Source organism: Polypterus senegalus, chromosome 8, assembly GCF_016835505.1.
Source record: "Polypterus senegalus isolate Bchr_013 chromosome 8, ASM1683550v1, whole genome shotgun sequence".
Classification (NCBI taxonomy): domain Eukaryota; kingdom Metazoa; phylum Chordata; class Cladistia; order Polypteriformes; family Polypteridae; genus Polypterus; species Polypterus senegalus.
The window spans coordinates 28,149,862-28,166,147 of NC_053161.1; the positions used below are offsets into that span (position 1 = coordinate 28,149,862).

Here is a 16,286-nt window from a genome sequence, read left to right on the forward strand (position 1 = left end):
AGCCTTCCAAGACCAACAACTTAACCCATATTACACATATTCATAGAATCAAGGAACCTGAGCATGCAGACCTCTTGTTTATATAAACCAGGGGTGGGCAGATTCAGTTCTGGAGGGCCACAGTGGCTGCAGGTTTTTGTTCTAACCCAATTGCTTAATAAGAAGCACTTATTGCTCAAGTAACAATTCTGCTTCACTTTAGTTGTCTCGCTTATTAAGATTTTGAACCCTTATTGCTTATTTTAGGCTTAAACAGCTGTAGTCTTGGTTTTTAATTGCTTCTTATTAGCAATAAGATGCAAATGACAAAATAAACCAGTATTTCTCCATTTAGCTTGTTTCCATTTACACCTGTGTGTATTTATCATGCACTATTGGGTTTAATTAAATACTTGGAAGGAAAGTGAAGAGAAAAAAGTGAAGCACTGAGAATAACTTGTTTGTTTTAGACTTCATATCTTTTGGATGATATCCTTTAGAAAGGAAAAAAAAAATCTAGGATATGAGAATGACTTGACATGGCAGAGTTAAAGCACTACCAAGCCATGAAATTAAATAATTGACAAGGATTTGTTTTTAATAAAGCAACTAGGTTGGAACAAAAACCTGCAACCACTGCGGCCCTCCAGGACTGACTTTGCCCATCTATGATATAAACAGTATATATATATATATAATGCCTATATTATACTGTATATAATATATTAAGGGTCTACTGTATAAAAAATGATCATTGTAATTTGCAAGGAGAATATATTATATTTACTATGTTAAAACTATACATTTTACAACTACAGTACACAGAGGGGCTTTGCAGAAAAAGTGCAAAAGTGTATCATTTCTTATACGGAAACATTTCCGGCACAATAGTAAAGGTAGAGGTAAGTGAAACTATGATGATACTCAGTCATACCAGAAACAAGAATGCATGTCCACTTAGGCTGTACTCAGCCTTCATTTAAGAAGCAACTGGATGGGAAACTGAGCCACTTCATCAATTGGCTTATTTTTGGCTAGATGAAATCCTTTAGGGGCTCAAAGCACTGAAAAAATGTAGTGACCTCTCATATGTAATTTACAATAATAAAAACCTGAAAGTTAAGCTGAAATTTAAAATACTTCTTGCTAAATTGTTATATTGCAAAAACATGGACTGATTAATCCACAATGACAATATATATATATATATATATATATATATATATCCATCCATCCATTTTCCAACCCGCTGAATCCAAACAGGGTCACGGGGTCTGCTGGAGCCAATCCCAGCCAACACAGGGCACAAGGCAGGAACCAATCCTGGGCAGGGTGCCAACCCACCACAGGACACACACAAACACACCCACACACCAAGCACACACTAGGGCCAATTTAGAATCACCAATCCACCTAACCTGCATGTCTTTGGATTGTGGGAGGAAACCGAGCGCCGGAGGAAACCCACGCAGACACGGGAGAACATGCAAACTCCACGCAGGGAGGACCCGGAAGCGAACCGGTCTCCTAACTGCGAGGCAGCAGCGCTACCACTGCGCCACCGTGCATTTTATATATATATATATATATATATATATATATATATATTACATTGTTTTCTGTCAAACAATGCAAAGGGTGCGCGACATGTGTTTTGCCCTTATTTGGGCTCATCAGGCGTACACACTCCACTGCACCCCTCGCGGGGATCGAACCTCGGGCCTCTTTACACTGCGCCACGGTGTGTGATTCGTTTATTTGACACCCTGCAGATCGGAGTAATTACATTCATAGCATTCGTAGTCTGAGTCCCGATCTGATTGTATGGGTGGTTACCTACCAGGTAACGCATGTGGTTGGTCTGCCAGTTGGCAAACATCTGCCACGGGCCCTCTCAGCTGCAAGACTACGAATGCTATTATACTGTATATATATACATATATATATATATATGTATGTATATATGTGTGTGTATATATATATGTGTATATGTATATATGTAGATATGTATGGATATGTATATATATATGTTTATATGTGTGTGTGTGTGTATATATATATGACAGCAACACTCATCACTCACAACAGTGACAAAACAATTACATTGACAATCATGTTACGTTATTTTCAAAATGTTTCCTTTTCTTTTTCATTACTTCTTTAACACACTACTTCTCCGCTGCGAAGCGTGGGTATTTTGCTAGTATATCTATCTATCTATCTATCTATCTATCTATCTATATATATATATATATATATATATATATATATATATATATATATATATATATATATATATATATATATCTTCTTCTTCTTTCAGCTGCTCACATTAGGGGTTTCCACAGCGGATCATCTTCATCACCTGCATGTCCTCTCTCACCACATCCATAAACCTTTGCTTGATCCTTCCTCTTTTCCTCTTTCCTGGCAGCTCTATCCTTAGCATCCTTCTCCCAATATACCCAGCATCTCTCCTCTGCACATGTCCAAACCAACGCAATCTCACCTCTCTGACTTTGTTTCCCAAATGTATAACTTGAGCTGACCCTCTAATGTACTCATTTCTAATTCTATCCATCCTCATCATACCCAGTGCAAATCTTAGCATCTTTAACTCTGCAAACCTTCAGCTCTGACTCCTGCTTTCTGGTCAGTGCCACCGTCTCCAACCCATATAACATAGTTGGTCTCACTACCGTTCTGTAGACCTTCCCTTTCACTCTTGCTGATACCCATCTGTCACAAATTACTCCTGACACTCTTCTCCACCCATTCCACCCAGCCTGCACTCTCTTTTTCACCTCCCTTCCACAATCCCCATTACTATTTACTGTTGATCCCAAGTATTTAAACTCATCCACCTTCGCCAACTCTACTCCCTGTATCCTCACCATTTCACTGACCTCCCTCTCATTTACATACATGTATTCTGTCTTGTTCCTACTGACCTTCATTCCTCTCCTCTCTAGAGCATATCTCCACCTCTCCAGGGTCTTCTCAACCTGCTCCCTACTATCGCTACAGATCACAATATCACCAGCAAACATCATAGTCCATGGGGACTCCTGTCTAATCTCGTCTGTCAACCTGCCCATCAATACTGCAAATAAGAAAGGGCTCAGAGCCGATCCCTGATGTAATCCCACCTCCAACTTGAATGTATCCATCACTCCTACCACAGACCTCACCACTGTCACACTTCCCTCGTACATATCCTGTACAACTCTTACGTATTTCTCTGCCGCTCCTGACTTCCTCATACAATACCACAGTTACTCTCAAGGCACCCTGTCATATGCTTTCTCCAGGTCCACAAAGACACAATGCAACTCCTTCTGGCCTTCTTTAAACTTCTCCATTAACATCCTCAGAGCAAACATTGCATCTGTTTTGCTCTTTCTTGGCATGAAACCATACTGCTACTCACTAATCATCAGCTCAGTTCTTAACCCAGCTTTGACTACTCTTTCCCATTACTTCATGCTGTGGCTCATCAATTTTATTCCCCTGTAGTTACTGCAGTCCTGCAAGTCCCCATTATTCTTAAATATCGGCACCAGTACACTTCTTCTCCACTCCTCAGGCATCCTCTCACTTTCCAATATTCCATTAGATAGATAGATAGATAGATAGATAGATAGATAGATAGATAGATAGATAGATAGATAGATAGATAGATAGATAGATAGATAGATAGATAGATAGATATTTTATTAATCCCAAGGGGAAATTCGCATAATCCAGCAGAATCATACAGATACAAAAAACATTAAATTATTAAACAATTTGGTTAAAAACTCCACTGCCATTTCTCCTAAACACCTCCATGCTTCCATAGGTATGTCATCTGGACCAACAGCCTTTCCATTTTTTATTCTCTTCATAGCTGTCCTTACTTCCTCCTTGCTAATCCGTTGCACTTCCTGATTCATTATCTCCACATCATCCAACCTCTTCTCTCTCTCGTTCTCTTCATTCATCAGCCTCTCAAAGTACTCTTTCCATCTGCTCAACACATTCTCCTCACTTATGAGCATGTTTCCATCTTTATCCTTCTTCACCCTAACCTGCTGCACATCTTTCCCAGCTCGGTCCCTCTGTCTAGCCAATCGGTACAGGTCCTTTTCTACCTCCTTAGTGTTCAACCTCTCATACAACTCATCATACACCTTTTATTTAGCCTTTGCCACCTATCTCTTCACCTTGTGCCTTAACTCCTTGTATTCTTGTCTACTTTCTGCATCTCTCTTCCTCTGTATACTCTCCTGTATTTCCTCATTCCACCACCAGGCTTCCTTTTCCTCCTTCCTCTTTCCAGATGTCACGCCAAGCGCCCTTCTTGCTGTCACCCTTACTACATCTTCTATAGTTTCCCAGCTGTCTGGTAACTCTTCACTGCCACCCAGAGCCTGTCTCACCTCCTCCTTAAACTCAACCTTGCAGTCTTCCTTTTTCAACTTCAACCATTTGAACCTTGGCTCTACCCTCACTCTCTTCCTCTTCTTGATCTCCAACGTCATCCTACAGAACACCATTCTATGCTGCTTAACTACACTTTCCCCTGCCACCACTTTGCAGTCTTCAATCTCCTTCAGATTGACTCTAGGATGTAATCTACCTGTGTGCATCTTCCACCACTCTTGTACATAACCCTATGTTCCTCTCTCTTCTTAAAATACATATTCACCACATCCATGTCCATCCTTTTGGCAAAATCCACTATGCTCTGACCTTCTTCATTCCTCTCCTTGACACCATACCTACCCATCACCTAATCATCTCCTCTGTTCCCTTCACCAACATGCCCATTGAAATCCGCTCCAATCACCACTTTCTGTCCCTTGGGTACAGTGTTCATCACTTCATCCAACTCACTCCGAAAATTTTCTTTCTCACCCATTGCACACCCAACTTGCAGTGCATATGCACTAACAACATACATCATCACACATCCAATTTCCAGCTTCATAATCATTATTCTGCCTGACACTCTTTTCACCTAAAAAACACTCTTGACATACTGTCCCTTCAGAATAACTCCTACCCCATTTCTCCTCCTATCCACACCATGATAGAACAATTTGAATCCACGTGCGATCCACCTGGTCTTACTCGCCTTCCATTTAGTCTCATGCACGCACAATATATCAACCTATTGCTTTTATGCAGTGAGTCAAGACTACATTTGCAATTTGTTGTTTTCTGAGGGCTTCTTAAAAAAGAAATTTGTGGAGCTGATAGAAATTGTTAATATCTGAAAAATACACATCCTCTACAGAAAGAGGCCAACAGCTTCTAGAAACCTTAGGAATATTCTAAAAATCACCCATTTCCAAATTCATTTCAGGGATCCATGAGAACCCTGAATACAATGAGGACTGATCATTTATGTTAGATAGAATACCTAGAGGGGGCTGGGCGGTCTCATGGCCTAGAACCCCTGCAGATTTTATTTTTTCTCCAGCCATTTGGAGTTTTTTTTTTTTTGTTTTCTCTGTCCTCCCTGGCCATCGGACCTTACTTTTATTCAATGTTAATTAGTGCTCTCTTATTTTAATTCTTACTTTGTCTTTTTTTCTCTTTCTTCATCAGTAAAGCACTTTGAGCTACATTATTTTTATGAAAATGTGGTATATAAATAAATGTTGTTGTTGTTGTTATGCAAGGATGAAGTCTATCCTGGCAACATTTAATGCAAGGCAGGACTTGGCCCTAAGCAGGATGGCAGTCCATCATGAGACACCACAAAATACACATGCACTCTCACTCAAATGGAGCCAAGTCAAAGTCACCAATCAACACTGCTGTCTCAGGTTCAGTAGACTTAACTGGAAGTCCCACAAACTCATTGCCTGGGTGACATTTGCACAGATTCCCCGTCTACATGAGTTTTACTCTAGTTATTTTGGATTTCCTCCACATCCCAAAGCCATATATGTGTGAAATATGAAATTCTTTGAAGAAAAAAAAAGTTTTCTAATTTTGTACCCTAACTTTACTAATGCCCCAAGTTTTGCCTGTTTATGTGGTAATTCAGCACTAAAGTAACCATGTAAAAATGGTTTCCTCTTGTTCAGAATTTTTTGTTTTAATAAACTATTTAATACAAAATAGAAACAGAGATCTATAAGTGCTTATCTGATTTCCCTTTGGACAACTCAAATATGCTTAAATGCATAAAAGAAATATATAATTTGCTCTAATTAAAAAATAATCCACATGTGCATTGTGCTAGACTTGCTTATATCTAGTCAGTGCCATGGAAAATTGAAGCATATTTTGGCAGCAACAGTCACAAGGCAGAAACAGGCAACAGAGGTGGACACAGGATTGGATGCCATCCTTTAGAGATATTTCGCATTCATCAACCAGCCCAATAGCATACTTTGGTCTGTGGGTTGTAATTCTGAATAAGAAAATGCCAGTTACGAAAAGAGGCATTATAGCTGACCATTTAGGTGGTGCCCAAGTGTTGCAACACTGTGAGCAAGAACATGGATGGTTAATTCCACCCTAAGGGCCTGTAAAAACTAATTTATTTTAAAAATTATTACAGTAAAGTACACCATATATATGCAGCATATGTGGCATCTTACATTTTGCACCAATTTTGCCTCATCAAAATAGGCAGTACTATAATATTCATACATAAATAAAAAGTGGAAACTCACCATTTAATACCACAAATATTTAAGATCCAACCATCTTTTTGCTGAATCTAATTCTCTGTGCCCTGCTGCTGGGTTCTTTTATGCATTTGTTTTATGACCATGGATGGAATTTCAGTGATATAAAACAATCCAGGTGGCATGGTGGCGCAGTGGTAGTGCTGCTGCCTCACAGTTAGGAGACCTGGGTTCACTTCCCGGGTCCTCCCTGCGTGGAGTTTGCATGTTCTCCCTGTGTCTGTGTGGGTTTCCTCTGGGTGCTCTGGCTTCCTCCCACAATCCAAAGACCTGCAGGTTAGGTGGATTGGCGATTCTAAATTGGCCCTAGTGTGTGTCCTGCAGTGGGTTGGCACCCTGCCCAGGATTGGTTCCTATGTTGGCTGGGATTGGCTCCAGCAGACCCCTGTGTTTGGATTCAGTGGGTTGGAAGATGGATGGATAAAACATTCCAAAAGAAAGATTTTAATTGTGGTAACATTATCAAACAAGGTTAGCAATTTAAAGGGTTGCAAGGTCACTTGGGCAATTATTGTTTGGCTGCTACCTTTATCCAAGGCATTTAAGAAACAATTGCTTACGTTTTTAAATGCTTTTTTTCAACTGGAACACAGGCAGGTCATACAGTGCCAGTGACGCGACTTGAACCAATAACTTACATCTTATAATTTATATCTTCTGCTACTGTTTAACCTAAGTGTTTTCCGGCAGCACCCTTACAAACAGAACATGCAGAATCCATATAGAGACCCAGCCTTTCAGACTGCAGACGTGAGGCAAAAACCCTAATAACTGCACCACTGTGGCCCCCGAGACGTCCAATGCTTCTTTTAATTAGTCAGTAACAGACAGATGTCGTATTTTCCTTTTGAAATGGCTCCAGACATTCTGATTATTTTAAAGTGTTCTTCAATGACAACAGAAAGCGCCTGCAAGTCTTTGGGTCGCCGTCCACTTTTTTTTTTTTCCTGGTACATCCCCTTCCCGTGGCTGCTTGTGGCCCGGCCTCCAGGTTTTCCCATCTACCCGGCTTGTCACTCTCTCGAGGATTGGGGAAATGGCGGCGGGGGGGTTGCTTGTTTAAGCCAATGGGCTGGGAGTAAACGTTAATGTCATTTCAGTGTGTATAGAGGCTCGGGCGCGTTGGTGCGCGAGTCGCTGCATAGCCAGACGAAGCAATTTACTTGAACGCCAGAGCTTCGGCAGAAGACGCTCTTTCTTCAGTTCCCCCTACGTAAAAATGTGTCCCTTTATATTGTACTGACTGACGGGAGGTCGACGGAGTGGCAATTTGGCGGACCCCTGAAGCTTCCGAACTCCAATGTGATTCTTTGTAAAACCTGTCAACTGCAAATAAACTTAGAAAATACAAGGAATAGCAAGCTGGAGCTTTTGCATCCCGTTATCAGCACACGCCGTCGTTTGAGGTGAGTCGTTACGTCTCATAAATATGCGCTTGACTGGTTTAATTTAAAAACATACGAGGTAGTAGGAAATTAGTTGATAAGTAGAGAAACAAAATGAGGCAAATCAAAGCTGAAAGGGGTCACCTTCTCTCTCTTGTCACTTTAGCTGTCTTCTCGCAGGTTTGACGGCGTACTTAAGTGAAATTGCTGCTCAGGAATCCTGGCAGCAATGCTGCTTGCCTGCACACCAGAAAAGTTTCAGTCTTTTTTATCTTTATAGAAATGCACGATATTTCTCGTTTAAGTATAAATGCTCATTATTGTTATTTGTATTAGTACTATCTCCATTGCCCCTGGTAGTTAAAAAGATACCTAAAGTGGTGCAATTGAGAAAAGCTGGCAGAAAAGTGGATAAAAGTGATGATTGAAGAAGTGGGATGGCTGATCTTAGTTATGGGAAGAAACAAATAAAGTAGTTTGGACTCGTTATTTGTTTGTGAAAGCAAAAGTCGACATATAGTGCACGCAATAAATGCAACTTGATCGCGATACATAAGCGCGTAACGGAGATTAATGACAACCCTCGGAACAGCCCAGAGTTCCTAAATTCTTCCCCTTGCCAATTTTACCGTCATCCGAAACGTGCCGGGCTATTAACTTTTACCTCTGTGTGTGTTTCTGTACATTACTTATTCAGCAAGCACTGAATATTTACAATACGCCTCAACAGTGCTTGACATGCTATTTCTTATTATGGGCATAAAGCTGCAACCTCTCAATAACTTAAGTGATTCTTTCTATGTGGACGGGACTGACTGTATTGAGGAGACAGACAGACCTCCCAACACTGCTTTCCCCATTTAATTCTCTTGCAAATTTACTTGAGAAAAATACGAAGGAGACGTCTTTAAGAATGCAAGACAGCTTAAAAAAAATTACTAAACAGTTATTAAAGCATTTTCCGTGGGATGCTTAAAACAATCCGTTCGAATATGCACGTCTAAGCTGGGACGTCTTTATAGTACAGTACAATACGTAATGTCAGATGCTTTTTTTTTAAAATAAAAACCTTCATCCAACAGTCATTTCCTGACACGCTAATTAACAGCCATAGCGAACAGAATCCAGAAATGAATTGGAAAGAGAACTGTCTTTATGTATTATGATTGGCCGATTTCTGCTTGTTTTATGGCCCCCTAGTGACTTAGACACAACTTCTAGTCTTCTTTTTTTTTTCTTTTTTCCAAGAAAAGTACAAACAAGTGATCTGAATTGGGCAGTCAAGTTTTTATATAGAGCAATGTTGTTTAACTTAATAGGGTAATTTTTTTTAAATACCTAGTGTCTTCTTGGCATAGCTGTAAGAGAGAATAACGGTAACAGAACTTATCTTTATTTTGTATTGCATCTGCACTATCATAGGTTGCTAAAGAATTGATCATAATACACGCATTCAGATGCATTATTTTAAGTTAACTATGCATTGCTCAGGAAAATCTTTAAAGTAAATTAGTAAGACAGTATTAAGAAGGGAAACTGGTAAATGAGTCTAGTTTTGTGCTTTAGCTTTGTGACAGTATTATATAAAATTGTATTATTTGACAGCTAACTTTTTAATTAAGTCAATTTTAAAGATTAAGAAGTAGAAGAAATCTGAACAGCCTACACACTTTCTCTACATTAAAAGTTAAGTCCAGTTTAGTTTGTTTTAAACATTGAATGCTCTTTAATGGAAAAAGTTGTACAATGTCAGATGCGACTATTTTCCTGAATTCGAGGGAGGAAAATACTTTCAAACAGAACAGCTCATGTATAAGAAGAGGTGAAATGGGAATTCTTATTTCTTTGCAGCGCGTAGCTGATCCTGCACAGTGAGGGATCTTAAAGGCACAGTTTTAACTAAGTTGACCTGCTGAGTAAGTAAGTGAGTGAGTAGTACTGCTGTATGGTTTGGAAACGTTTTGACGCATTAAAAGTCCAGATGTATATGCTCAGCTGTTGCCTGTCACTTGGGTGACAACTGACAGGTCCCCTTTAAAGTTATCATTGTTTTATAGTGTTTGTAAATGAGATTTAGTCTCAATTGTACATTTGTGTTATCTTCCTTCGCCAAACCCACAAGAAAACTCTTTTCAGATTTACTTTCATTTGAGTTGTGCTCATCTTTTCAACTTTTTCTCTGGTTATATGACATACACATAACGATATAGCTATTAAACCACAACATCCATGAAAAACTGTTTTAGGACTAGATTAATTTATTAAACAAATTCTGAAAGGGAGAGTTTAACAGTACATAGCCTTACTAGGGGTAATCTGAAACAACAGCCGTTTATCTTTGCTGTCTGTTTAGGATTTAATTTGGCATGCATTTAGTCAGGGCTTTCCTTGGACAGAAATCTGTCATTGTGGCCACAGCTGGGGGCATGGCAAAGCAAAATATAGCACTCTGCTGGGACCAACATCAACTTTTAAACCCTGTTGGCTATGAAGGTATACAGTAAGGGTGTGGGGGGATGGATATTCAAGATATATTTTAAAATAAAGAATCAAGATCAGAATTTTGTATTGTCTTTTTTTGGTGGTGAATTATTCCATTTAATGGACACATAAATTGAGTCAGCATTGTTGTATTCAGGTCACGATATTTGATTGCAAAAAAAAAAAAACAAATGTTATTGTTATGTTTTGTAAAAACATGTTTATAATTAGAGTTGCAAATTGAAAACAGTTTAAAAAACTTCACCAAAGCACGAATTAGAATATAGCTGGTTTATAAACATAACAGAATTTCTTGCTTTATTTAAACAGCACTTCTAACCCTTTAGAGCCAAATATCTTAAAGCATCAGTCACTAAGGTAAATGTGTTATATGAAATGTCCCAGATTAAGCTGGCAGTGTCCCCTAGTGGTCAGAAATGTGGAAATCATGATCCTTAGCTAAATCAAGTGAGCTTACTTAAGTTCCAAATTGTACTGTGAAGAATGGTGTCTGTATTTCCTAGCAGTCATTTATAGTTAAAAATTGATCTTACCATTTGTTTAGTAAATAAATATTTAACAAATAAATATGATATTTTACTGTGGTTTACAGATAATGATTTTGAAGCATGCATTTAATACAGGTTGTTTCAACTTTGAAAGCTTTTTGAGGCAGAATGATTTTTATTTTTTCTGTCTTCGTAATAATAAAGACTCTTCAAGCACAGCAGCTCAGGTTGCAGTGCAAACAACATAGATCTACAGCCTCCCAGGGCTCAAGTTTGGCATCCTTGCAGGCTACCCCATCTGATACAAGGCTGCTCAACTCAAAGTCCTTGAGGGCTGCCAAGCCATTACCATTTCGGTTCCACCTGGGCAGTCACTTAACTTGATTGATTATTTCATTAATTCAGTATGTTAATTGCCATCTTTGACACCAAATGTTTTCCATGTGTATTTATGACAACCAATCCAATGAAATATTTGTAATTTCTGAAAATAAATATAATTATTTTTTATCAGGTAACTTTTTCCATTCATGAAAACTAAGTGGAAAAGCATTGAGGTTATCAAGAGCTAATATGGCATTAGTAAATCTAGCTACTAAACACATGCCTTTGTAGAATCTGTCCTCAGATGCCCTCAAGACCAACATAATGTAATGTAAACCCAAAAAAAAAAAGGTTTCAGGATATAAGTATATTGTATAGCAGAAATAATAAAAATAATTAAATAAAATAATTGATATTATTTAGTACAAATGCTAATTATTTAAGATTATTTTTTCCCCAGTTAAAGCGTATGATAAAACTACATTAATGAATTACATTGATATGGCATAGCACTTTTCAAACCTCTCAAAGCACTTTACATAGACGGGGTGAATCACTTCAACCACCACCACCAATGTGTAGCATCCACCTAGATGATGCAATTGTTGTCATTTTTGAACCAGTATGCTCTCCACACCTTAGGTGTTAAGTGGTGAAGGGGTGAGAGAGAGAGTTGTCTAATAAAGCACAGGGGATTAGGGAACAAGAACAAGCAGGCCATGGTAAGCAGTTTAGTGAGGACATCAGGAATTGCCTTACTCATTTTGAAAGATGCCCAGGAATTTTTTATGACCACAGAGAGTCAGGACCTCGGTTTTATGCATCTTCCAACAGACAGCACCAATTATTATGGTATAGTGTCCCCATCACTGAACAAGGGCATTGGTATCTACGCAAGTCCAGGACACAGACAAGCATTTATTTATGATAATTCTGCTTTGTTCTTTTACAGGTAATTATTTTCAGGCTTATAATTTCTGAATGTTGTAAAAGTAATAAGAATGTAATACTAAAATGTTTCTATTAGAGCTGCTCTACTTGATCAATTTTCACTAAAAAAGACTCGATCAGTGATCAGTAAATTATCCAATCACATCTTTTCAGCTCCTGCTTTTTTAGGCATTACGGTAATTTAGTTGCAGTTCTCTTTCATGCGAGGTATTACAGTAAGTGAAGCAAAGCAATCCAAAACTTGTTTTACAAGAGTTCGAGAGAGAGACGACTGGAATATTAGCCTTTACTCAAAAGAAAGTGGAGTAATACATTGAGAGAGAGGAATTTGAGAAGTAGTCCTGTGCAGTTAGACAAAGAGAATGAATATCTACTTTAATGAATTCAGACCTTCTTGTTTTGTCCTTTAAATTAAAATGGTCACCGTTTGAGTAGGGACAGTGAGCTTGTTTTAAAGGCAATTTGAATTTGAAATTGCTGCTTAGTTAACAGTAGTCTTGTCAGCTTAACAGAAAAATGTGTCTTTTACTTCTAACCCTGTTATAAATGTTAGTCTTGTGTTTTCTTGATAAACATAAGCCTCTATGTATCTCGTTATACAGGAGCTTATTTTAAAAGTTTTTTAAAAGGATAAAGAGGGGGAAAACTGAATTAGTATCAGAATTGGCCGATCAAGTAACATGAAATCGGTAATCGGTATCAACCTTATAAACCTAATCAGAGCATCCCTAGTTTCTACATTAGTTCATAATCTTCTTTTGTTATTTGTGATAAGTGAGGTTTTGAAGAAGGATATGTGTTGCTTTAGTGCCTAAAGAATAAGTATCCTGTGTTGTAAAATTTTCTGTAACATAGGTTAATTATCTGTTTTGTCTTGGGAATTGATGTTCTGGAATGTTATTAAAAATAATTAGATATTTTTGTGCATTCTATCATTAAAATGTTAAGTACTCCCTTCCAATATGCCTAGAAAAAGCAGTTACAGAAAATTAATTAATAAAAGTGGTAAACATGTAATTGAATTTGTATCTGTTAATTGCAAGCTGTCAATACAAAAGCAGTAAAATGTGCATCAAGGATTATAAAATTTTCTAAGTTTTGAGAAATAACTCCTTATATAAGTGTTTTTGAATTTGTATTCTACCAAGGCACTCACAGATTCAAAGGCATTCTCTTAGGTTAATCTGATGTGAGCTAAGTAAGTATACACTTTGATGACTTGCATGTCATCCAGAGCTGATTCTTCCCTTGTGTAAGCTGCTGTTGGCAAAGATTATTGCTGTTGTATTTATCTTGTTTATAATCATTATATTGTTTAGCATACAATACAAAATATGTTAGTTTTGTTAGGTCAGTAGAGGTATGGGTCCAGTCTCACTGTCTGTGTGGAATTTGCATGTTTTGCTGTGGTGTTATCTGGGTTTTTTCTGTGTGTATTTTTTTATTTCCACATCACAGTTTAGGTTGACTGGCATCTCTAAATGGCTCTGTATAAGTAGGTCTGAATGTGTGTGGAGTGTCTTATATGCACAGTACACCATGTGGCCCTACATTTTATGGAAATGTCAGAAGTTAAAAAAAAATCTCTTAGCAATATATTTAAGAATTTCATGGATTATATAGTGGAGATTATGTGAGCATTGTCTGTGGTTTTCAGACCAAGCCATTTGAAATAATTAGTATCCTAATGACTGAAACTTCATCCATTTGTGAACCTGTTTATCCTGGTCAGAGTAACAAGGTACCCAAGCTGAATGCAGCATCCTAGGAACCTAATGACTGAGCTATTTTCTTGGATTTATAGGTGTAATATTAGTGCTACTCGTGTGTAAGCTATGATGGCTCAATTGTAGTATTAGAGCAGACCTAGCTGTTGAATGTTTGCTTTAAAAGTCTCGTGTAGTCATTATGAGTACTATATTGCTGTGCTCTTAGCTATCAAATGTATATTTGCTAATATATACTGCTTCTTAGAACTTGTTAATCCAACTGTGTTTGTTTGTTTTAGATGAATAATGTGAATAATGAAAGTAGACATACATGATTGTATGTTTTTAGTAACTTGGTTGTGTAGACATTTCAGTTTATTTTACCACAGTACCTGTAAAAATAGAAGCGATATTTTGGCTACATGGTGGTATACACTAGGAAGTTAAATAGTCATAGCATGTAGATTGAATGCAGGCATCCATTAGTTTTCTTAGCTAAATTACAGTTATCTGTATACCTGTACTGCCCTCTGATGGGCATAATATTTAACAAACTTGTTAAAGGGCAAAGTACCATTTATTCCAAAATCGGTTTCAGAATGAAGATGATTGTCTTTCCTTGGTGATTTAAAATGTCAACTATCACTAAAACATAGAGCTGTTACAATCTATATCAAGTTATTGCATATATTAAGTGGCATTTTCACTTAATGTGTGAAGTAAACAGAAAATATTGTACTAACTGTGCATTAAAACATTTATAAATAAATGAATAAACTGTGTTTTCTAACACACTTTCATATAGAACTACTGATTTTTGAATTACAGTATCTTGGCTGAGAATATCACATTAGGAAGAGAGGAACTCTGAGATAGTATTGTATTTTTTGAGTGATATATCTGGTGATCACAATAATGTAAGCATTTAAGCATTCCATGTTAAAATGTTAGCTTAACTTTAGAATTAATACCAGAAGTCTTACATTGTAAAATTGTTAATGCTGAGAATTGGAAAGCTACAGTGCAGTATTTAAACATTTTGTACATTGTAAATATTTTAAATTTTAATTGGAAAAATAGATTGCTGGACTTTCTACTGGCAATATACATATTGTTTATAAAATTAGCAATTAAAACATACAGAATAAATTCTATTTACTAATCTACCCTTTATATGAACCTTTTATTTCTAAAAAAAAAAAAAAAAAAATGGATACAGATAGAGTCTATTCTCATATCATCTTGTGCAAAGCAGGGCATGCAGCTACATATACTATATACTTCAAGCCAGTTTAAATCACCAAAAAATGGTTTGATATCTGAAATTAGAAGATTTGTAGTAAACAGCATTTTCTTAAGTGAAAATAAAGTTTAAACCTTCCCTTTAAGGAAATTAATTGGGTTTTAAAATGCAGGTAACTTTTATCATAGGAGGTGGGGGCTTAAATGGTTATCCATAGTTTTTATGCATTTCTGTGTGTAATTTGATTAATTGAATTGTGGACTAGCATTTCATTTGGATCTTGTTCCTGTTTGTTGATGAGGCAGCCAAGAGGATCCAGGTCCTTGTGGTACTGACATGGGAAAAATGGGATGAAATATGTCAGAATGAATTATATACATTTTAATGAATACATTTGATTTATGGTTTCTTTATGTTCTTTGATCCAGTGATTTTACTAGCTTCAACAAGTAAGTGCTTTATTAAACCTCCAGACAGTATGGTTTAGAGACCAAAGCTGGACTATAAACCACAAAGTTGCTGGGTTAATCCTCATCTCTGTGTGACCTACACAAAGTCACTTTTCCTGCTAGTGATGTAGGGCAGACTAAACAGCTGTGCCACTGTAAAGTGTAGGTCCCTTATTAGAAGAGTGTTATTTGTATTGAATTAACCAATAACTATCAATATTATGTAAATTAGATTATTTTGCCACACTCTGTTTACAAAGTTTTGTTTACTATGTATTTAACTTAATTTTATTTTTATCTATGCAAAAACTGTGACATTTAGTAACTGACTGTATAAATACTCTTTGCCTTTATGCAGTGAAGAGTAATGTATAGGAATTCACCAATATTTTACTTGCTATGCATAGACTGTAGACTATTTTATAAGCAATGAAGACGCAGTTTTGTCAGAGTCGAATTAAAAAGAAAAAGTTGACAGCAGTTCCAGACTTAGTAATACTACTTCTGGTCATGGTGAAAATCTGCTTGATCAACTCAGAATTAGCAAGAGAAGAATATCATGTGAAA

At 37.2% G+C, this 16,286-nt stretch overlaps 1 protein-coding gene across 1 annotated transcript in view; it reads left to right on the forward strand.

Moving 5' to 3' along the window:
- The first annotated feature begins 7,750 nt into the window (after positions 1-7,750).
- Positions 7,751-16,286, forward strand: part of prickle1a (prickle homolog 1a) — a 51,404-nt gene continuing 42,868 nt past the window's right edge. The window contains exon 1 of the mRNA XM_039760895.1: positions 7,751-8,074. The gene's annotated coding sequence lies outside the window, so the exon portion shown is untranslated. The remainder of the gene's footprint in view (positions 8,075-16,286) is intronic.